A 24291-nucleotide genomic window follows, 5' to 3' on the forward strand; every position below is an offset into this window, starting at 1 on the left:
CGACCATCTTTCAAAGTTATTCGCACACTATATAGTTCTTGTGCCATAGTTGCATGTCTTGGAAAAAAGCTACTAGTGGGTTGTACTAGCTATTTAGGAATAGAAGATGTATACATGGAGGTTGTAGGGAAAGAGATAAAATGGACTAACTCAATTCCTATGAGTAGGGATTTGAAAAGAGATGTCATTTGGTTCACATCATAGGAACTTTTCTGTTGAATCTAGAGATGACATGTATCTCAATTCCTATGAGGAGGGATTAGAAAAGAGATGTCATTTGGTTCACCTCATTGGAACTTTTCTATTTAATATATGCTAATGTTTATTTTCCTTTGAAATTATGGGAGTATAGGAATCCATTCATATGAACCAAGTGGCTCTAAAGCTATAAAAATGATATCATGTTTATTTCCTTTGAAATGTGGAGTATATGAATCTATTCCTATGAACCAATTGGCTCTAAAGGAAAAAATCCTACAAAAATCATATCATACAGAGTTCCTATGATATTCCTCCACACCAAAGGATGGTTGAAATTGTTGCAGGTGATACGATGGTCTTTCTTTGTAGACTTCTCCCCCATCTTTATAGTTACCTCTCGAAGATGAATGAAATGATATATACTAACTATTCTTTATGTGCATTTTGGTACACGAAAACTCGGTGAAAGTTTGCGAGGTTCGAATTTTCAATAAAGCTATATCCACTGCATTTTGGAACGGAGGGAGCCTACGGCAGTTGCTAACACTCACGTGGAAGATTTTTGTGTAGGAGGAGTGGCTGTTCTGTTAAATGACATGGCAAAACTGACACTATCGGATGCCGATCTAACGGTGCTTACGATGCTCGTCAGGAAAAGGCTTGTGGCGAACTTTTGTCGGATAATGTTTTACGGACACACGCATTGCATTGATACATGCCCCCTCTCTCTCATGCACACACGCACCCTCACGAGTCACGACTCTCCCGAGTCCTCTTGCATCCACCGTCTATCTGCAGGTAGACATCACATACATATATGCTCTTCACACCCTACCATCAGAACTTCTAAAAAACAAAAGACGTTGCGCACATTTTATTTTAGCTCGCACATCACACACTTATACTATTACTCTTGTACTCTCACGAAGAGAACACGTGCACACATGCACTAGTTCTCTCACACCCACTTGCGGGTACACGTAGGAGCGCATTTTTTTGAATCTGGTACAACAAAATAACTCCACTATATATATAAGAAGAAGCCTTAGAGCTTGCTTTACTAGGGCTCCTCTCTTTCACTCTCTCATGCTCCCTAGATCTAAGCAAGACATAGGTGGCCACACTCTCTCTCTCTGCTCATGGCTGGTCACAAATCTGGCCGGACAACCTCGTCCGGGGTAGGGGTGTAGGTGCATTGTTCACGTTGTCGTCAGCGGCGAAGGAGGAGACCAACGGCTGCCCGCGCGTCCCGATCGGCAGCCGTGCCATTATCTTCGAGAGAGCCCCGGCTTGGAAGGGCCCCCAACCCCTTCTTCCTCCCTACGGTATTGTGGCCAAGATGCGGCCTCCCGACGCCGTCTTTGCCACATGCCGACGACCCTCAGGTATATATTCCTTCGAAACCTACCTTGCTCTACTGCCCCAGCTCCCACTTGGCTGCGTGTGGATCTTTTTCTACTTCCGTCCGCTATTCCAAAGCCACCTAGACTTTTACTATTATTAGAGGTAAAGCTAGTTCATACAGTCGACTCTAAGAGTTGGTTCAAATAGGGAAGAAAGTGGGAAAGCTGTAGCATGAATCTAGGACTTGGTTCTAAGAGGAAACAGGGGAAAGTAGTAGATACTGGCTACCCAATCAGTCTCTTGGTTGAGAAGGCAAAGAAAGCATGATTGATGGTGAAGGGTGGGGGGTAGTGGACCTGTCTCTTGATTGAAAAGGAAAGAAAGTGAGGGGTGTTGGGGGACAACACAAATGAGAATGAGCAGGTCTAGATTTCCTGTGCTCACATAGTAAAATGTCGCCAAGGACATAAAAAATGGGACAAATGCAGACAAGCTGCCTGAGTGTTTGCCGATCTCGGCAACCACATTTGCCTCACCACTTTATGCCCCTACTGTCCCTAAGCCCATATCGCTACCGTTAATGTAAAATCACATGAAGCGTTAAGCAATGCCACCTAATGTCACTATAAGTAATGTCTAGTACCGTCGATAAATTGAATTAATGCCACCACCATTTTATGAAGTGCTTCCATCTTGCTTTATTTCCCATGAATTGTGTTTTTGCAGTTACACTTAAATCTCACACCGCTAACATTGCTTCATACCAGTGGAACTTCACAAATTTGATTGCACATTTACTGACCATGTGCTACTCTCATGACAGTAATAGTAATGCTATTATTATACATGTTAATCTAGTGGCAGTGTTGATGTGATGTGATGCTACTTACTTCAGGGCACTTTCATACTGTCAATCTAGTGCCACTTATAACACAATAGATGTTGTTGTTAATCATACACCACTGAAAATATCTGTCACCGTTTAAATAACCATATTTCGTATTTGAGCAAACACGGATGTCTGTCTCCATATCGTTCCTATCTGCGCAATCAAAAGTACACACCTCATATTTAGTACAGTTGCACAAAATGATATGGCTATTCCTAGCTGGCGTCCTCTAACCACCAGTGTTCCAGGTATTCCTACATTTATAGTAACTAGGTAGAATGACCAACGCAATCTAAAAGAAGCTGATTTGTACGTTTTACTTCCTGATTGCAGTGCAGGGACGAGCAAAAACAACTGCATCCTAGTCCAGAATGCATTTTCTACCAGTCATCCATGGACCAAAGACTAGCTGGCATAGCTGCATGGCGGTTTTTTGGACAGGTGTGCGGACAAGAGGCATTGTGGTCTGCTTATTTCTGCAAAAGAATTTCAGCTGGTCAGTACACTGCATGGTTCATTTAAGCATCCTAGCTGAGAACACAATTATAATTGGTTATTCTGGAATGAGAGAACCTAACCCTGGATGGTGGCAACAAGAAAAAACCAGAGTGAACTCCCGGAAATTTAAGCGTGCCGGGAGGCCGTTTGCTCAGAGAAGCCTTGCTTGTTTTTTCCTGATTTGTAAACCTTCTCACAACTTTGTCTTTTGCTGTGAACTAGTATATGTTTGTTATGTTCTACGAATCATTGAGATGTATAAAATTTCTTAACTTATGCTTTTCAAGTTTTATATGAAGCCGAGTTTAATGTGAGTGTTCCCCATGAATGCTGGACTAGCATGTGAACATTTGGAATTTACATTGTGTCCTCAGTTAACTGCATGAACCACTGTAACAAGATACATAGTTGCTTATATGTCAGACAACAGATTGTGGATTGTTAGCTGGTCGATAGCCTATTGTTGAAGCGAGCTGAGCCAATGTGTCGTGTTTTGCACAACTTCTTACAAGTTGGGTAGCACCAATAGTGTTTACAAGTACTTATGTATACGTCGACGCACAGTTCTCGAGTGAGTACTCTATTTCATCAAACACACACTACTCATATGATAAACCGTGACAACTTATGTCTTACCATGCCATATTCATGGAAAAACTAGTGATGACGCATCTGTTTTGGCAACAATTACGATGCTTCTCACATGATTCAAGGGCACACAAAAGTAGCAGTAGTTCCCATAGACGGATTCAAACAGAGTACTAGCCCCAGAGGGCTCTATAACAGGCAAGGTTCGAATAGTTAGACACAATCCAAACTACTTTAAACACTAGGTGGGGCAACTATTTCATGCCTGGATCTAATTTTGGCTGGACACAAGACAGACCTTGCGAGGAACATCATCGAGGACGTCCGCCAGCAGCTCAATCATATGAACCTTCATGAAGATAACCTTGTGGCCTTGCCACTCATAAACTTGTTTGTGGAGGCATGCCACGTCATCTTCCTGCGTAAGCTTGACAAGAACAGTATACCTCACAAACGAAGGAGTAGCTTTGAACTTCTTGTGCTTCAGTACACCCTGGACAACACGCCTGACAATTGTGAGGCTGGAATACAACTCGACAATGGTATAAGCACAAATAGCTTGCAGTATCCAACAGCCTAAGAACTCTGTTTTCTCAGTGCGTATATTCAGGTCATCCACCTCATAGCGAGTGACATGTACAACCACACAATCCTTCTCTGCATCAGGGCTCTAATGGAAACAGAAACAAATTCTGAATTACTTTCTAGTATAAGAAAAACAAGTTATTTAAACCACTATGTATAGAATGGCATCGAAGCTATTTTTTTTTTGCATTATTCATCACCACATACTTAGATGAAAAACCACAATCGATATCGGCAAAGAAGAAAATCACCTTGGGCAGCTCAGCGGGGGGACACATCCTCGAAGTGGGAAAACTGTTCCTGAAGTGCCACGGGGGATGTAACCTCAAACGGGGCGTTGACCATCTCAGTAGTGGTCGTGAGCGTATCTAGGGTCGTCTCGGTGGCTGCCTCCATCTTCTTGGAGCTCTTTGTCTTGTGGGGATCAGCCTCCCGCGTTTTCTCCAATATCGGTAGATCTTTGCCTGGTTCTCCTTGGTCCATCATGAAACTGACGAATACTAGAAGACCACTAAAAGGAAAACACAATCGCAATGACAATGAAACAAAAAAGAGAGTGAGGATCGGTTACTGCTTTGCAAAAGTTCTTTTTTTTCTCTGAACTAAAATATACCAACATCATGCATCCGCTTACCTTCCCTTCATTGGGAGAGAAGAACAGTGGCAGATTAGAGTGTTGCCTTTCTTGAAGACAGTGAGGGAGAAGGGGATTCAGCGAAGAGTGAACTGATGGTTGCTTCGTCCGTCAAAATTAGACTGCGGGGAGGTGGGGTTTTGTGATACGACGGCTCGTTACTGCCGTGCTACGACCGGGGTGATTCTCCGCCTCCATACTGCCTTCTAATCTAGTGGATGGCATTTGGACCTGCACGCTGCATGGCCCGCGTGTCGGTGAACAAAAGTATAACGCCATTTAGTAGAAGGAGACATTTCGATGACCTAGGAGGAGCCAGAAGCGGTAGGTATCCACTGTACTAGTAGTAGTTGTTTTTCTGGGTAGCTGTAGAGTGTCTCCACTGTATTAGGAGTAATTATTTCTCTGGGCCCAAGACAAAACATCCCATCCACCCTTAAATAGTAAAATCAATTCAAAAGCCCATATATTTACTTAATGAGAGGCGCTATCCACACCTAGCACACCGCCCCCATAAAAACCTGGGTGCTCTTCTTCCTCCTCACTCCCACCCACCTGACATGAGCTCCTCCACTCGTACCCCCAAATTCCTCACCTCGCTCCTATAGAAAACCCCAGCTCACCTTATTCCTCACTACTACAGAAAAACCCCAGCTCCCCTTCTTCTTCGCTTGCAGTACAACTAGGATCGTCATTCATTACTCTCCTCAAATCCGTGAGTGCGATGCGATGCCCTCGAGGAAAATGGCTCCCGCCAGCGGCGATGCCTGTTGTAGATCCCGCACCCGGCAGTGCGGGGAGAAGCGGCGACCCCACCCCCACCAGATCCCAGGAACCCATAGAATCTCGGGTGGACCGCATCAGCGATCTCCCGGATGCCATCCTTGGGGAGATCATCTCGCTTGTCACCACCAAGGATTGCTGCCGCACCCAAGTCCTCTCAATTTGGTGGCACCCTCTATGGCACGCCGTGCCCCTTAATCTCGACCGTCGTCAGCTATAATTCTTCAATGATTTTGAAATCCCCAGCGCCATCATCTCCTCCCACCAGGGCTCCGTTCAAAGCCTCTTCATCCCGTCATGCTACCTCAGCAAGGATACCATGCATTGAATGTAGGACGCCCGGCTGAAATCCCCTGAATTCATAGAACTACAACTGCTTGAGTTCTACTATTCCCCTCGAAAACATGTACCACATACCGAAGGCCATGTACTTGTGCCCTCAGCACCGATGTCCATCTCGCGGTTTTCCTCCTCTCTCCACACCGCCACCTTTGCGGTGTGCTACCTAGCAGACAATCTGGTACTAAACGTTCGACTCCCATTTCTCGAAAAACTTCACTTGTGCAGGTTCATATATCGGAGGCCTCATTGTACAACATCATCCACTCTAGTTGCCCTGCCCTGGAGTGCTTGGTGCTTGTTTTCACAGTTAGAATTGGTTGTCTCCAAATAAAGTCGCCTAACCTTGTAAGAATTGGACTTTATTTTGACGGAAGGCATCTCATCATCCAAGATGCCCCTTCACTTCAAAGGTTGATCCTTGATTATAGTTATTCACCGTTGCAAATAACCGTCCTCTCTGCGCCTAAACAGGACACCTTGGGTGTAATACATGATCTCTATGCTCATTTCAATATGGTGTTTGGCTCCATAGTTCTTCAGGTACTTTATCTTATCATCTACACTTGTAACCATAAGCTGCATTTTAAATTTCTGCGCATAAGTTATATATCATCTTGGAGTAGACATTTTGTACTAATATTATGTTCTATGCGCAGTGAAGAGTTTCTCCATGGATGGACTATCAATGGTGTTGGATTCTGTCAAGATCTTATATATCCAAATGAATAGTTTTGATCTAAACAAGATTATTGGCTTGCTGTAATGCTTTCCATGTCTGGAGAAGTTGTATATAAAGGTGATAATTTCACGCACATTGGAAGCCCGCATATAGTGTACTAGAATTAACCGTTCAGCTGTTGCTCTTTCAACACTCTTTTTTTAGACCTTGACTGTTTTCAATCTTCATATCTATTTATACAACAGGACGGGGTAAGAAAGTTATAAACAATTGGTGGATTCGTAAAGCACCGGGATTTTCTCACTTCTCATGACATTCGATTGAAGACAATAACGCTAGAACGATATGTAGCCAAGCGTGCAAACACTAGATTTGTCACATTCTTCCTGCTGAATGCGAGATTACTATTGTCCATCAGCAGCATGGTTTTGATGGATGGGTATGTCAAAGAGAAAAAAGGAGTTTTATGTGGGCAAAAGAGCTTCTGAACATGTTAGGCTTCTACTTACAACATATTGTGGTCATAATCCAGTAAATTTTATGACCCAGGATGTTCATTCTATGGACCTGACCGATCCATTTGACTGTGACTGCCGAAAACAGTGCTAGAGTTAGATGTTGTTTCCCTTTTCAATCTGGTTTTTGTATAAACCTGATGAACAATTAACCCTCGTGATTTTTTACAATTTGTAAGCTGCAGTTAGATGTTCTTGCCCTTTTCAACTCGGGTGTCACTGTCATATTTTCTTTCAAACAAGGCAAATGGATTGCCATTCGTTTAATCTAGAGTGAAATATTGTAACAAATCCCAACCAAGTGAAATAACATCACTCTCGCTGGCTGCTTGAGCTCACTTTGCATTAAAGAAACCAAGTGATTAGCCCCCACCAGCACCCACAAACTTATTTCGAACTAGCACATTAAATGGGCTGTAAATTTTCATAGGAAAGGCTGCATGACCATGATAGATTTGGATTCTGACATTTGGGACCCACTAGGAAATAGCCTATCCAAGGTGGTGTCGACTTACTAGCCAGTCAGCAAACGATTCTGCCTAGTGGTGCAGACTAAGGCATAGCCTAGTGGTGGGAAAGGGTTGATGCCTTCCCACCCACCAAGGTTCAAGGAATGGTACTTGCAATTTCGGTTTGTTGCACCAATTATACTGTAGGGGGTTCCCTTACAGTCTTTCTATCAAAAAAACGGTTCTGCCTACCAGCCATTGGGTTGACATCCAACATCTGTCGTGTATCTTCTATCTCTTGTATTCTTCCTCCAACCGCCCAAACCAAACCACCCCATCGGCTACGCCTGCTACCACCTCCCATGGCTAGCTACGCCTCTGCCGCCCTACCGTACCCTCCAACATTGGCTAGTTCCTCCCTCTATTCCCCACACGTCCTATTATTCTCCGGCAACGTCAGCCCTAACACGCACCCGCACCCGAACCAGTCAACCCTCGTACTCCCCTCCGCCTGTGACTAGACCGGCACATCTTCGACGGCTCCTGTTCGTTCCGTCCGAGGCCTAGCCGTCGTCCTCCGCCTTGGTTCGCTCGCTGTGTGTGGTGCGCCGCCCTCTTGCATTGTCAACATTGTCAACAACCGAGAGGAACAAGGAGATGACTATACATGGAGAGGATGACAGTAGGGACCCACCAACATCATGGTAGTAGGCAAGTGCCTTGTTATTACAAGCCCAAAAAAATGGTTCCTCCTAATGGTTGGACATCTGGGGCTCACGCCATTGTCAACGTAGTCAATAAACGAGAGAATTACACTACGAGCAGCTGACACCAGGGACCCAGCAGGTTGCGCAGTTTTTGAAGGAACAAGCAATTGTTATTTATACTAGTTTTAGCAACAGATCAGGGTAACAACGGGGCTGTGCGTGGGCTGTGGCCCATCTAGCGAGGGTTTTATTTATGTTTACCACATCATGAGCCCAATTGTGTTTTTTTCTTGCGGAAAATGGCTAGCCCAGTTCCATTTTTTTAAAGAAATACTTAAACGAGGCCTACTTGCCTTATCAGCCCTGCTGGGTTGCAAATCTTTCAAGACGAGGAGAGTTTCATATGGTTTGCCCAGAAAAGGGTTGTACATTTTTAAAACACATCAAACAGGGAATTAGTTTCAATTTTTTCATTAAAAGATTTTAAATTCCATTGATTTTTATGCGTGGACAATTATTTGGATTTTATATTTATATAATTTTTTTTTCAAAATAGTTTGAATGTGACTCGATATTTCGGCATTAAAAATAGTTTATCCCACCGAAATATGCAAGATTTCATATAATTTTTAACCATGGCCACAATATGGAGTGTAATGCTAACAAAAAGAAGATGGGCTCCAAAAAATTTCTTAAGAATTAGAAAATGGGATGTAAATTATTAGAAAGAATGGAAGATGGGGTTTATGTTGTTTTCCACAAATCTGAGGCTGACTTGTGCACCTACTACATTTTGACGCGTATGCTTTCCTAAAAAAAGGTTGACGCAGACGAAACGCCGTGTCAACTTAGTCAACACACGAGAGCAATGACTGTTGGATGTCCATCCAATGGCCGTCGGCTTCTTCAGTCTCTGCTCTTCTTGCTCCAGCCGCTCAAACAAGCGTCGGCGGGACTGCCTGCTCCCTCCTCCCGCGGCCGACTATGCTGCCACGCAGGCCTCACCGCCCCACCGAACTCCCATCACTGGCCTAGCCATCCTTGTACTCACCCACACCAGCTGTTATTGTCCGGTGACGGCAGATGAACCAGTAAACCCTCGTACTCCCCTTTGGGTGGGAAACAATTGCGGAGTCTTCCCTGGCTCCAGGTCGTTCCCATCCTAGGCCTCACCATCGTCAACAGCCCTGCTGGTCTCGGCGCGGCGTGGTCAACATGGTCAATGAACGACATCCATCGGAAGTGGACTATACGTGGAGAGGCTGACAGCTGGGTCCACAGCAGCAGCAAGGATGTGCGTCCTTATTACGCGCAAAATAATGATTCTTCCACCTGATAGCAGGGACCCACCAGACAGGCCACCGTATTTCACGAAAAAAACATTTCCCCCTGACTGCTGGGACGCACCAGCTACATCTTCGCACGCAAGGAAGTGCATCATAATTACAAGGAAAAAACGATTTGCCCCCAGACTGCTGAGACCCACCAGCTACATCTTTGCACGCAAGGAAGTGTCTAACAGTCGGGACCCACCTGGTCGAAGCGTACGTAGCATTGTCATTCTGGTCGCGAACATGTACGCACATGCTGGTCGATGTAGAGGCGCACACGTGTCATAGTAGAGGCGCGCACATGTCGTAGTAGAGGCATGCACGTGTCATAGTAGAGGCGCGCACGTTGCATGTACACGTACGTACATCGGCCGGGGTGCATGAAAGAAAATACGGCCACGTACGTACATACGGGAGGGGTCTCGAACGCCTACTCGCGCATATGTACCGCCATGGCTCGTATACATGGCTGGTTCGGAATGGAGAAACTGTGTCGTCGTGTTCATCGGGAGGGCTTAGTTGGAACAGCCGATGGAAACGAGGCCTGGCCTACCGCAGAATGGAGGAAACGACCGTGTGTTCGACCGGCCACAGGCGAAACGAGATCCTGTTGATCAGGAGGGGTGTGGCGTACCGCAAAACGGAGGAAACGAACTTGTGTTGCAGCTCTACGGTCGAAACGGGGGTCCTGTTCATCGTGAGGGGTGTGGCGTACCGCGAAACGAGACTCCACGGGATACTGGTCATCTCCACCGTCGACCTCCTCCAGCCTCCACGGGCTACTATTCATCCACCGTCGACCTCCTCCAACCTCCACCTGCAACTGTTCATCCACGGGCTCCTGTTCATCCAGCCTCCACCGCGCGCTCCTCCATCGGCTACTGTTCACCCAGCCCTCTCCACGGGGTCCTGTTCAACCACCCCTCCATGGGCTACTATTTATCCAGCCATCCACCGACTACTGTTCAACCTTCCCTCCACGGGGTCCTATTCATCCAGCCCTCCACGCGGTCCTGTTCATCCACGACCAACCGGCTCGATCGATCAGGGTCCTGTTCATCCAGCGGCAACACCATGGGGTCCTATTCATCCAACCCCCACCAAGAAATATTCATCCAAAGCCTCCCAACAAAGCTCACTGTTCATCTAGAGGCAGCATCAATTGACTTCAGTTAGCGGCAGTAGCGAAGGAATCGCTCGATCGGGTTTAGTTAACAGCCATCAATCGATCACTCGGGTTCAGTAACGCATAGCCTGCAGTGCAATTGCTCGGGTTCAGTAGGCGAATGCTTCGCTTGAGTTCAGTTAAAGCCAAATGCCTCGCACCCACGCGTGTGCGTGTATGAGAGAAACGCGCAAACCTCCATGCACCGCTCGGACCCGACCACCCACCGTAACCGGGAACACCCCGATATTTTCCTCGCCCTCGCTTCTACCATGGTTTTTTCTGTCATGGACGGCCCAAAGAATGTAATGCAGCTGCGTCTCCGGCCCGCCCAAGACGAAAATCCCATTTTCTGTCATGAGTTTTTACCATAGAAGTAGGAGCCCACCACATCTATGATGATACCGGGTTTTTGTCACAATTATCGTCATAGAAGTTTGATAAGTATGACAGGAAAAAAAATCATTCGGCCCAAAATCTCATGGATGTGTCTTTTTTGTAGTCATGATTGCAGCTGAATTGGAAATTAAGAAGTTGATCATTGGAGGAGATTCACAGATGGTGGTGAGACAAGTCAACAAGGATTTATCAAAGTCCATTGTTGGAGGCAGATGTCAAGGAAGTGAGAAGATTGGAGGAGCACTTTGACTGATTGCGAACAGAGCCCGTACTCCATGCGGAAAACAGCATAGCTGATTATCTGTCAAAGTGTGGTAGGCAAAAGCTTCCTATGGAACCAGGAACTTTTGGTCACCATCTTACTTAGTCCTCCATATCCCCAGCAACAATGGACCGAAAAAGGACAAAGGTGGACACCAGCAAGCCTCTCCCAAGAGAGTTGTCCGCTCCCGGCAGAGACCTTGCAAGAAACAACTCCTCCCAGCTTGACGGACCACCCCCTCCAGCCGGGCCCATGGACCCCGCATGTGAGGCATGTGCTCCCACAGCGGAGGAGGTGCCGTTAGTCCTCGTTGCCGAGCCCCAGGCTCCAACTTGGGCAAGGCACATTGTCAGCTTCCTCCAAACCGGAGAGCTTCCTGGGGAGCAAGACGAAGATGAAAAAGTAGCCCGAAGGGCCAGTATGTATCAGTTTTGTCGATGACACTCTGTACAGAAGGAGGCCCAACGGTGTGAAATTGAAGTGCGTGTGCCGGGAAGAAGGAAAGGAACTGCTGGCTGAGATATACAAAGGCATGTGCGGCTCCCACATTGGATCAAGGGCATTAGTTGGGAAAGTATTCCGACAAGGATTATATTTGCCCACATCCCTCTAAGATGCGGTCGAGCTAGTGACCAAGTGCGAAGCCTGCCTGTTCCATTCCAAGAACATCCACCTGCCTGCCCAAGCGCCTCAGAGAATCCCTCTATCATGGCCATTTTCGGTGTGGGGGCTCAATAGCCTGGCCCCTTCCCCCGAGCAATCGGGGTTTTTGGATTCTTGCTCGTTGCCATCGACAACTTTACAAAGTGGACAAAAGTGACTGCCATGAGGAAGGTGACTACTCAGCCAGCTATCAAGTTCTTGTAAGATCTAGTGTGTCGTTTTGGAGTTCCGGCTAGGATCATCAACGACAATGACACCCAGTTCACGAGCTGCTCCATCATGCAATATGTTCATGCCCTCGGATGCAAGAACTCATTCACCCGTGTGGCACACCCCTGGAGCAATGGACAAGCTGAGAGGGCAAACGCTAAAGTGTTGTGTGGACTCAAGACAAGAAACTTTGATACACTACAGAGGCTCCACAGGCGGTAGATTGAGGAGCTGTCAGTAGTTCTCTGGTCCCTCAGAATGACACCAAAACGAGCTACTGGGAAGACTCCCTTCTCCCTGGTCTACGGGGCAGAAGCAGTTATCCCCATGGAACTCATTTACGGGTCGGGTCGAGTGCTTGCCTATGATGTAGTGCAAGATCAGCACTAGCGTGACGACGCTGTGCTACTCGAGGAGGACCGTCTCCGGGCTGCTACGTGTGCTGCATGCTGTGAGCAAGCCCTGCATCGCTATCATAGCCGCAGGGTTCATGCCCGATGTTTTGAGGAAGGTGACCTTTTCCTTAGGCGTGTTCAGTCCGCCAAGGGTACAAACAAGTTGTCACCAAAGTGGGAATGCCCTTACCGGGTAGTACGAGTTATCAGACCTGGCGCAGTCCGTCCGGAGACCAGAAATGGCACTCAGTTCCAATACTCATGGAATATTGAGCATCCCCGCAAGTTCTACCCGTAAGGCGCGGCTTTCAGGACCTGCCCGATAGCCACCAATTTGTACATGCCTTGCCTCAGCTGCATGTAACCCCTTGTAAAAAGCCAGGGCGATGAGCCCGTGCAAGATAAAATAAAGTAGCGCTATAGCGGGGACCCCAACCTAGACTGCATGCATGAGCAGTCCAAGATCATTGCACAAGCATTTCATGAGAATTTGCACATGCATATAAATAGGATTGGATCATGCATTCATTCTCATCTGCATGAAGCTGCAGGTTCTTGCCGTGAACTTGGCTTCGACAAGGAGTTGAGAAGATTGCCCGACAGACTAGTTGCTCCCATCCCTGAGTCGAATGTTGCTTCGGTCAAAATTGTCGTAGTGGCCTTTGCTAAAAGGAAGTTAGCGGGATTGGTCCCTTTGTTTGTAGCACATCAGATGTGGTTCTCCGCAAGACTAAAAGGGGACTGGCAAGATAGCCTGCCGGGAAAACTCGTTTATTTACATTAAAGTGGCATCTCGCCTCTACATGGACATATACATGCATGGGTTCCCGGCAAGGTTATCTTTTTCATGAACATGCTGATACGAGTACTGGCATTATAGAACACAAACATGGACTCGAGAGATTATATTATTTGAATTAAAAATTGGTAAGTGCCTACTGATTTAAGATTAAGAAAAGAGAAGTGCCTCGTGATCTCCTCTTATTGTTTTCCCTCCCCCAGGCACTTCGGTGGAAGGAGGAAAAGATGAGAAAAATGTCTGGGTGAGAACCCATCCGTTCCCTTCGCAGCCTACCTGGAGGTGGTCGAACGAGACCGGGCCTGGCGAATGTGTGGAGGAGAATCGTAGGAGTGGGTGACGCACCCCCGGTCGCCATCACTAGAGAGAAGACCCGACTCGAGCCCTGGCGGGGTCATCCGCAGGGGCTCGGTCGGGAGATCACTGGAGGAAAGGTGAAGGCGCCAAGAGAGTATCCCTCCCCGGCTATATCCCAAAGAGGCCGGTGATGATGGTGCAGGGGTGGGAAGGGAAGGACGGAAGATGAGGCGGTAGGTCGTCGGTCGGAGGCGAAGGCATCCATGCCATCATACTCCGACCTGACCCTCCACCGCCTTCTACCTCCGCCTTCCCTCGTTTTCTCTCCGTCACAACCACTGCCGGAGAATGCTAGGACTCCAACCCAGCATCCCCTCCGGGAAGATGGCGAGCGACAAATACGGTGAAGGGGCTTGAGGCGCACCGCTCCCCACCTTGGCGGGAAGGAAGGCACACCTCTCGTCTACATCGGCACCAAGACTTCTGGGAGGGGCAGTGCTAGGATTACCAACGATGTACAGCCCCGCCTCCAGGCCAAGCTTCGAAGGAACTAGGAGATCGATCACAACAAGGACCAGGCTCACTCCCCGAGCGCCAGCACAGGCAGTTGGCGGCACTCGCCCCAACCAAGAGCCCGGAGCTGGCCCCAGGCTCTCCCCTTCAACATAACCAGTGGCAATAGAAGACGGAGGAGAAGAAGAAAGCGAGAAGGGAAGACTCCACCCTCGTCCACCCCTCCTTTTATAGATGGGTCGGGGAGGGGAGCCGCTCCCTCAACAGGCGACCACCTCCCTCCTCCACCAACTCAAGATGATTAGGCCCCCGCCTTAATGCTCTCCCGTGCCACGTGCCTCCGTTACCTACCCCGTGCGATGCATGCAGCGTACGTGGCTTAGGAGAAGGGCGTGGTGGGAAGAGTGAATTGGCAGTTTTTACCTCGTGCATTAAAGTCATTCACGGGCCATTACTGGAGCAGCCCCACCACTATTGGCTTTACACGGCATGTGGGGAAACCAGAAACTTGCCTAAAATAAAGACTAACAAAGAAGCAAAGAAGATCTCAAGAGACCAGCCTCTTTGGCAACTCTGCTTGTGCACTTATTAGGCCCTACCCCGACAATGCCCTAGGACTTCTGTTGGTGCAACAAACCCTAGGACTGTTGCCCTGACTGTGCACAGGCACGAAACCAATATTGAAGCACCAACACAAGACAGAGTTAAAGAAACCAAGAGATTCGATGGACCAACAAGCAGATCAGAGGGACCAAGACCAAGCCAGAGAAGCAAGATATCCTCAAGAGAAAGGCCTCCTTTGCCGGGTAGGCTAGCTCGGAAAGGGACGAGGCCACCCCTAGAAGAAGATGACCAAGGCATCATGGCAGGGCCTGCCGGGACTTGCGGAGGCTAAATCACCTCACCAACCACTTTACCATGACCCACGTCGTCGATCAATGCAGTGTCAAGCTACAGAGTTATTAAGTGGCAGCCATTCGCCACATGGCAGCCCCTTTCTACCAGAAGACCCACAGATGACACCCGTCCTGCAATGTGTCAGATGAGCAGGCATGGAGCTAGCAAGATAGCCCAGTAAGTCATGTCGGGTAACCAATGATGTGACATTGAGCGGTGCATTTAATGCGCCCTGTCAGCCTACAGAGTTAGGTTAACACTGTTTTCTATCATATCACTGCATAATGACTACTTTGCCACTGTGTTGACCCCTTGTTCTATAAAAGGAGGCCCTTGGCAAATGTAGAGGAGGTCAGAAGGTTGGATAACTCACACCCCCATATGCGCGTAGTCGCTACCGCCCTGAGGCAACCCTTGTCGGGCAAGTGTACTGCGCTCCACCACTACATTTCCACCATCAATCCACCAAAAGCAGGAGTAGGGTTTTATGCCTCGCAGCAGCCCGAACCTAGGTAAAACTGCCCGCGTAATCTCTGTTGTGCTGCCTCACGCTCGTCTGCTCTTTGTGCAATGCGACGTCCCCCTGCCGAAACAAGGGGCCTCCTAGTCCCATAGGTGGCCGTGGTTTCCCGTGAAACATAGGATAATTTTTTTGATGGAATTCCAATTTCAACCGATTCCAATTCCAAGATCCAATATCATCGCATGGCCTATACCATGCCAATGCTTTTCCCTTCAAAGATAATGGTAAAACCTTCTTCTTAGCTTCATCTCCTGGTAAACCTGCAAGCTTAAATAATCCACAAATTTCATCCACATATATCAAGTGCAGATCAGGATGTTCGGTTCCGTCTCCTGCATAAGGATCAGCTAGCAGTTGTTCTATCATACCTGAAGGAATTTCATATTCATTATTTTCAATAGGTGCAATAGGTTGAGGGGAAACTAATTGTGGTTCCGATCTAGGTGAAGATACCCCGAACAAACCCCTCAAAGGATTGTTCTCCATAGTAACAAGTGACAATAAATTTCAGCACGCAGAAATAATTTTTCCTTACCAATTTCCACTTACCAAGAGCGCTTCACTCCCCAGTAACGGCGCCAGAAAAGAGCGTTGATGACCCACAAGTATAGGGGTTCAATCGTAGTCCTTTCAATAAGTAAGAGTGTAGAACCCAACGAGGAGCAGAAGGAAATGACAAGCGGTTTTCAGCAAGGTAATGTCCGCGAGCACTGAAATTATAAGAAATGAGTAGTTTGATAGCAAGATAATTTATAATGAGCAAGTAATAGTAATGGTAAGAAAAGTGCAGAAAGGTAGCCCAATCCTTTTTAGGCAAAGGACAGGCAAAAACGCTCTCTTATGATAAGCAAAGTGTTCTTTAGGGCACACCAGAATTTCATCTAGTCACTTTCATCATGTTGGTTTGACTTGTGTCTCGCTACTTTGATAATTTGATATGTGGGTGGACCGGCGCTTAGGTGATGTTCTTACTTGAACAAACCTCCTACTTATGATTAACCCCCTTGCAAGCATCCACAACTATGATAAAAGTACTAAAAATAAATTCTAACCATAACATTAAACTTTTGGATCCAAATCAGTCCCTTACGGAATAGCGCATAAAGTAGAGTTTAAGCTTCTGTCACTCTCGCAACCCATCATATAATAACTACTCCACAATGCATTACCTTAGGCCCAAATATGGTGAAGTGTCATGTAGTCGACGTTCACATGACACCACTAAGGGAATCACAACATACATACCATCAAAGTATCGAACACATATAAAATTCACATGATTACTTGCAACAAGATTTCTCCCCTGACCTCAAGAACAAAAGTAAGTACTCACAAATGATAATCATGATCAAGATCAGAGGGGTATTAAGTAGCATAATGGATCTGAACATATAATCTTCCACCAAATAAACCATATAGTAATAAAATACAAGATGTAATAAACACTACTAGTTACCCACAAGCACCAATCTATAGTTCCAGTACAAAGATTGAACTGAAGAGATGAACTAGGGTTTTAGAGGAGATGGTGTTGTTGAAGATGTTGATGGAGATTTCCCTCCCCAAAATGGGAGACTTGTTGGTGATGATGATGACGATGATCCCCCCCCCCCTCCCGGGAGGGAAGATCCCCCGGTGGAATTGCTCCGTCGGAGGGCAAAAGTGCTCCTACCCAAGTGCCGCCTCAAGACGGCCGCTCTCCATCCCGAAAGTACTCCGCTTATTTCTTCTAAGTCAAGATGACTTATATACTAGAAGATGGGCACCGGAGGTGGGCTGGGCTGAGTACAACCCACCAGGGCGCGCCTGGGGGGCTTGGCGCACCCTGGTGTCTTGTGCTCACCAGGTGGGGCCCCTCCGGTAGTTATTTGGTCCATTATTTCTTATTTGTTCCATAAAAATTCCTCGTGAAGTTTCACCTCATTTGGAGTTGTGCAGAATAGGTGGCCTGACGTAGCTTTTTCAGGTTAAGATTTATAGCTGCCGGAATTCTCCCTCTTTCTATGAACCTTGCATATAATGAGAGAAAAGGCATTAGAATTACTCCAAAAAACATTATTATGCATAAATACATTATAAATAACGGTAGGTAAACATGATGCAAAATGGACGTATCACGTACCAATGACCCCGACTAGCCGAACACGGCATCTTCTCCGCCCCCAACCAAGCTCATTCCGGTGCGACACGGACACGGCACAACCGTGCCCTGACGGCTGGTGATGACCTGGGAAACGAGCCGACTCGAGGATACCGGTGCCGGCAGGACCCTCCCATGCAATCCGGTCGGCGTTGCCATCCTGCTTCAGCCCACCCCGCTACCCGCGGCTCGGTCGCAAGCCGGTTGGGCCTGCACAGCATCGATGACACTGACGCCGTCACTGCATCGAGCAGCTTAGCCTCTCCCTTGAGCTAGAGGAGGACAATGTGGTCGGTCCAGCTTCTTTCTGCTCATGCATCCGGGATGAGCCCTTCACAAAAGGATTCACGCTTCCCCGCGACACCCCCAAGTACAACGTGGCTGTCAAGCCGGAGGACTGGCTCATCGACTACACCACCGCCATTGGCATCACGGGAATAAACTGACACCTGGCCGTACGTTACGCCCCGCTCATGCTCCAGGGCTCAGCCCAGAGATGGCTGAACAGTCTGCTGGCTAGCAGCGTCAACTCATGGGTTGACTTCGAGCAGACCTTTGTTTGCAACTTCACCAGCACCTACAAGTGTCCATGCCGGCCCAGTTAGCTCGCCATGTGCGTGCAGGGGCCGAGCAAAACCGGTCTCGAGTACCTCGCACGCTGGACCGAGCTCCGGAACATCTACGAGGGGGTCCATGAAGTCCAAGCTATTCAGTAATTTGTGAGCAGACCACCATCGCCGCGCTCCTCAAGCACAAGCTACTGCGCTCTGAGACGACCACAATGGTCGCGCTCATGGTCACGGAGGACAAGTATGCCACGCCCTACTCCGCCATGAAGATCCAAGTAGAGGTGGATCAAGGTGGCAAAGCATTGCCGACACCATCCACCAAGCCGCATGGGACAGCAGCTGTCAGTGATGTCTACTATGCAAATTTATTCTTGTAGACTCATGTTGGGCCTCCAAGCGCAGAGTTTTGTAGGACAGTAGCAATTTCCCCTCAAGTGTATGACCTAAGGTTTATCAATCCGTGGGAGGTGTAGGATGAAGATGGTCTCTCTCAAACAACCCTGCAACCAAATAACAAAGAGTCTCTTGTGTCCCCAATGCACCCAATACAATGGCGAATTGTATAGGTGCACTAGTTCAGCAAAGAGATGGTGATAAAAGTGTAATATGGATGGTAGAATTTTTTTAATCTGAATAAATAAAAACAACAAGGTAGCAATGATGGATGTGAGCACAAATAGTACTGCAATGCTTGAAAATGAGGCCTAGGGTCCATACTTTCGCTAGTACAATATCTCAACAGTGGTAATCTAATTGGATCACATAACCATCCCTCTACATGTGATGAAGAATCACTCCAAAGTTCTTATCTAGCAGAGAACATAAGAAGAAATTGTTTGTAGGGTATGAAACCACCTTAAAGTTATTGTTTCCGTTCGATCTATTCAAGAGTTCGTACTAAAATAACACAAGTTTATTTTTTCCATTCGATCTATCCAAGAGTTCGACTAAAATAACACCATATGATACGCATCAACCAACTCTAGTGTCACATAGATACACAAATGTCACCACAAGTAACCATGAGTTAATTATATGATACACATCAAACAATTTCAGATTCATAATACTCGATCCAACACAAAGAACCTCAAAGAGTGCCCCAAGATTTCTACTGGAGAAACAAGGACGAAAATGTGCATCAACCCCTATGCATAGATTACCCCAATGTCACCTAGGGGATCGGCGAGTTGATTGCCGAAACATATATGAGGTGAATCAATATAATACCCCATTGTCGCCATGGGTATTCATATGCAAGACATGTATCAAGTGCTCTCTAATCCATAAAAATATTCAATCCAATAAAAATAAATCTCAAAGGGAAGACTCAGTTTATCACAACAAGATATAGAGGGAGGAAAACCATATGATCCGACTATATTAACAAAGCCCCCGATACATCAAGATTGTGCCATCAAGAACACGAGAGACAGAGAGAGATAGATTAAACACATAGCTACTGGTACAAACCCTCAGCCCCGGGGTGGACTACTCCTTCCTCATCATGGTGGCCACCGGGGTGATGAAGATGGCCACCGGCGATGATTTCCGCCTTCGGCGGAGTGCCGGAATCGGGTCTAGATTTGTTTTTCGGGGCTACAAAGGCTTGCGGCAGCGAAACTTCTGATCTAGTGTTATTTCTGGGGGATTCGATGTTTATAGGATTTTTGGCGTCGGTTTCATGTGAAGATGGGCCTCGAGGTGAGCACAACCCACCGGGGTGCACCTGGACACCCTGGCGTGCCCCGGTGTCTTGTCCCCTACTCCTTCACCTTCTGGTCCTTCCACGAAGCTTCAGGGGTCTCTTTTGTTCCAAAAAGATCATCAAAAAATTTCAGCTCATTTGGAGAAATTTCATTTCTGCACAAATAACAACACCATGGTAGTTCTGCTGAAAAGAATGTCAATCTGGGTTTGTTCCATGCAAATCATACCAAAACTATATAAAATTATTGTAAACATGGCATGAATACTTCATAAATTATAGATACATTGGAGATGTATCAGCCAGCAGAACAACCAGCACATGGCCGAGAAGCAGGCTCCCCGCTACGACAACTACCTCATCGAGCAGCCGACCGGGCGCCCGGGGCTGAGCCGGCCAGCAAGCGCCCTAGAACCGGCAAGATAGCATAGCAACCCGCCATGAGTTTCGAGGATATGCTTCGGTAATACGCCATCACCAAGCGCATCATGAGGGGCGACATCCCGTCGGCTCCAGCTCCAGCTCTGGGTGCGGGGCAGTCGCCTCTGCCTCCGTCCCCTCCACCGGCAAACGGCGCCAAGCGCGACGAATTCTACCTTGACCAAAATGCAAGCTATGTTGTCCACCAGCTTTGGTGACGACAAGCGAAGCGAGTGCCTGCTCCGGCAGGAGGTGAACACCGTCATAGATGGCGGCAGCAACATTAACATCCTGTACCGCGACACCATGACCAAGCTCGGCATTGAGGCCAAGCATCTGGAGCAATCCTGAATGGTGTTTCACGGCATCGTGCCAGGTCTCTCCTGCTCTCACATAGCCAGATCCGGCTTGACGTCCTATTTGGCACGAGCGATCATTTTTGGCGAGAGCCTACCTGGTTCAAGGTGGTGGACTTGTCAAGCATACCACATGCTGTTGGGCGCGCCTGCGCTCGCCAAGTTCATGGTTGTCCCCCTCTATGGTGTCGCGGGAAACCACGTCCACCTATGGGACCAGGATGGGCCCATGCTGGTTTGGTAGGGGGGAGTCGCGTTGCAAAAAGAGCATACGAACGTGAGGCAGCATGGCAGAGATCACACGGGTAGTTTTACCTAGTTCAGGCCGCCGCGAGGCATAAAACCCTACTCCTTCTTTGGTGGATTGATGGTGGAAATGTGGTGGTGGAGTGTCATACACTTGCCCGGCAAGGGTTTCCTCAGGGTGGCTGCGACTACGCGCATATGGGGGTGTGAGTTATCCAACCCTCTAACCTGGCGAACCACTTCTATCATTGCCATGGGCCTCCCTTTATAGGTTAAGGGGTCACCACAGTGGCAAATCAGTCATTAGACACTGATAAGATAACAAATAGTGCTATCATACCTAACTCAGCAGGCTGACAGGGCACATAAAATGCATTGCTTAACGTCACGTCGTTGGTTGCCCTGCAAGGCTTGCCGGTCCATCTTGCCAGCTCCACGCCTGATCATCTGACACGTCATAGGACGGGTTTCACCTATTGGTTTTCTTGGTAGAAAGGGGCTGCCATGTGGTGAATAGCTACCACTTAATTACTCTGTGGCTTGACACCGCACTGACTGACGACATGACTCGTGGTCAGTGAGGTGATTTGGCCTCCGCAAGCCCGGCAGGTCCTACCGGGATGCCTTGGTCATCTTCTTCTGGGGGTGGGATCTCCCCTTGCCAGGCTCGCCTGCCCGGCAAAGGAGGCCTCTCTCTTGATGATGTCTTGCTTTTCTGGCTTAGTCTTGGTCCCTCTGATCTGCTTGTTGGTCCTTTCAATTTTCTTAGCTTCTTGTAGCCTATATTGGGTTGTCGCTTTAATCTTGATCTTGTGCCTGTGCACAGTCAGGACAACAGACCCAGGGTTTGTTGTACCAACAGAAGCCCCCGGGCCTTCCCCGAACGCGCTGCCAAGCGTCTCAAGAGGCTGGTCTCTTGATATCTTCTTAGCTTCTTGATCAGTTTTGATTTCCAGCCAGTTTCCGGTATCCCCGTGCGTCGTGTAAATCCAAAAGTGGTGGGGCCGCTCCAGTAATGGCCCGTGAATGACTTTAATGCACGGGGTAGAAATGGCCAATTCACTCTTCCCACCACGCCCTTATCCTTAGCCACGTATGTTGCATGCATCGCGCGGGGTAGGTAACGGAGGCGCGTGGTGTGGGAGAGCATAATGGTGAGGGCTCGGGTTCCTTGAATTGATGGAGGAGGGCGGTGGTTACCCATTACGGAACCAACACCCAGCCCCCTGCTTGCCTATAAAAGGAAGAGCGGGGCAGGAGTGGAGGCATTCATCTGCATTCTTGTTCTCCTCTGCCTTGCTCCGTCTTGGATATGCTGGAAGGGAGAGCCCGGGACTGGCCCCCGGGTCTGAGCTTTGGGTTGATGAAGTCGAGCGACGGTGTTAGCGCCCGGGGAGTGAGCTTGGTCCAAGTCCGAGGTGAAGGGCTTGGGACCATTGGAAATCCCAGTACGGTCCCTCTCCTCAGGACTGGGGTTGATGTTCATGAGAGGCGTGCCTTCTTGCCCACCAAGGAGGGGAGCGGTGCGCCTCAAGCCCCTTGGTCGTCTTGGCCATTAGCTGTCTCTCCATGGAGGGTGCCATATTGGAGTCTTGGTCCTTCCCCGGAACAACGTTGATGAAGGCGAAGCCAGGGGAGAAGGACAAGACGGGAGGCAGGCCGTCCAGTATGAGCACGCCTGCATAAATGTGTTTGTCTCGTACTGGTGACCTGCTGCCTGTCTGTCTGGCTCTCCCCCCTTTCCCCAGTGCCGTAATCACCATTTCTTCTGGCTGCCGGGAAAGGGCTTGTCCCCTTGGCGCTTTTGCTTCCCTCAGGAGGCTTCGACCGGCCCTGGCATCTTTCTCCGCCGATGCCTGTGCTGGAGCTCCCTGTCAGGTCCCGGGAGTGGTGACCAGGGGGCCGTTAAGGTGCTCTACACGTCTCCCTCCTTCGCAGCCTCGCCACTCCCAATCTTCTCAAGTTGTGCCCGTTAGTTCCTGAAAAGGATGCGGTGGGGTTGAGCCAGCACGTCGCCCGTCCTCTTCCCTTCCCACCGCACTACCTAGTATGAGAGAGAGGAAGAGGGGTTTACGGGGCACTTATATTTTTTTCAATCTTGAACCCGTAGGCACTTGCCAAATTTTAATTCAAATAATGTAATCTCTCGAGTCCATGTTTGTGTTCTGTAATACTTGTACTTGTATCAGCAAGTTAGTGAAAAAGATAAACCTTGCCGAGAACCCGTGCATGTATATGTCCATGCAGAGGTGAGATGCCTCTTAGTGTAAATAAATGAGTTTTCCCGGCAGGCTACCTTGCCGACATCCTTTTCGTCTGCCAGAGAGCCACATCTATCGGGTTACAGACAAAAGGACCAGCCCCCCGCCAACTTCTTTTTACCAAACGCCACTGCGACCATTCTGACCGAAGCAACGTTCGAGTCAGGGATGGGAGCACCTAATTTTAAAAAGAGTGGCGAGTTTTTCGAATGCATAAGTTATAGCTTACAGAACACGAATGGACAAGAGGTAGAACTTATTTGTTTGGCTTGCCGAGGATCATAGTGTCCGGCAATCTTCTCAACTCCTTGTCGAAGCCAAGTTCACGGTAGGAACCTACAGCTTCATGCAGATGAGAATAAATGCAGGATGTGATCCTATCTATTTGCATATGCAAATTCTCATGAAATGCTTATGCAGTGATCTGGAATGCTCATGCATGCATGTAGTCTAGGTTGGGGCCCCCCTATAGCACTTTTTCATTTTCTCTTACATGGGGTCATCGCCCCGGCTTTGTACAAGGGGTTACATGCAGCTGAGGCAAGGCATGTACAATTGGGTAGCTACCGGGCAGGGCCCGACAGCCTCGCTCCCTACAGGTAGATCTTGCGGAGATGCTCAATATTCCATGAGTTTTGCAACTAAGTGCCATCTCCAGTCTCTAGACGGACTTCACCATGTCTCGTGACTCATACTACCCGGTAAGGGCCTTCCCACTTTGGTGATAAATTTTGTGTACCCTTGGCGGACTGAACATGGTTAAGGACAAGGTCACCTTCCTCAAAACACTAGGCATGAACCCTGCGGCTATGACAGCGACGCAGGGCTTGATGGTAGCGTGCAGCATGCGCAACAGCCCAGAGACGATTCTTCTCAAATAGCACAGCGTCGTCACGCAAGTGCTGATCTTGCACTACTTCATC

The sequence above is a fragment of the Triticum dicoccoides genome, chromosome 4B, assembly GCF_002162155.2.
Source record: "Triticum dicoccoides isolate Atlit2015 ecotype Zavitan chromosome 4B, WEW_v2.0, whole genome shotgun sequence".
Lineage (NCBI taxonomy): Eukaryota > Viridiplantae > Streptophyta > Magnoliopsida > Poales > Poaceae > Triticum > Triticum dicoccoides.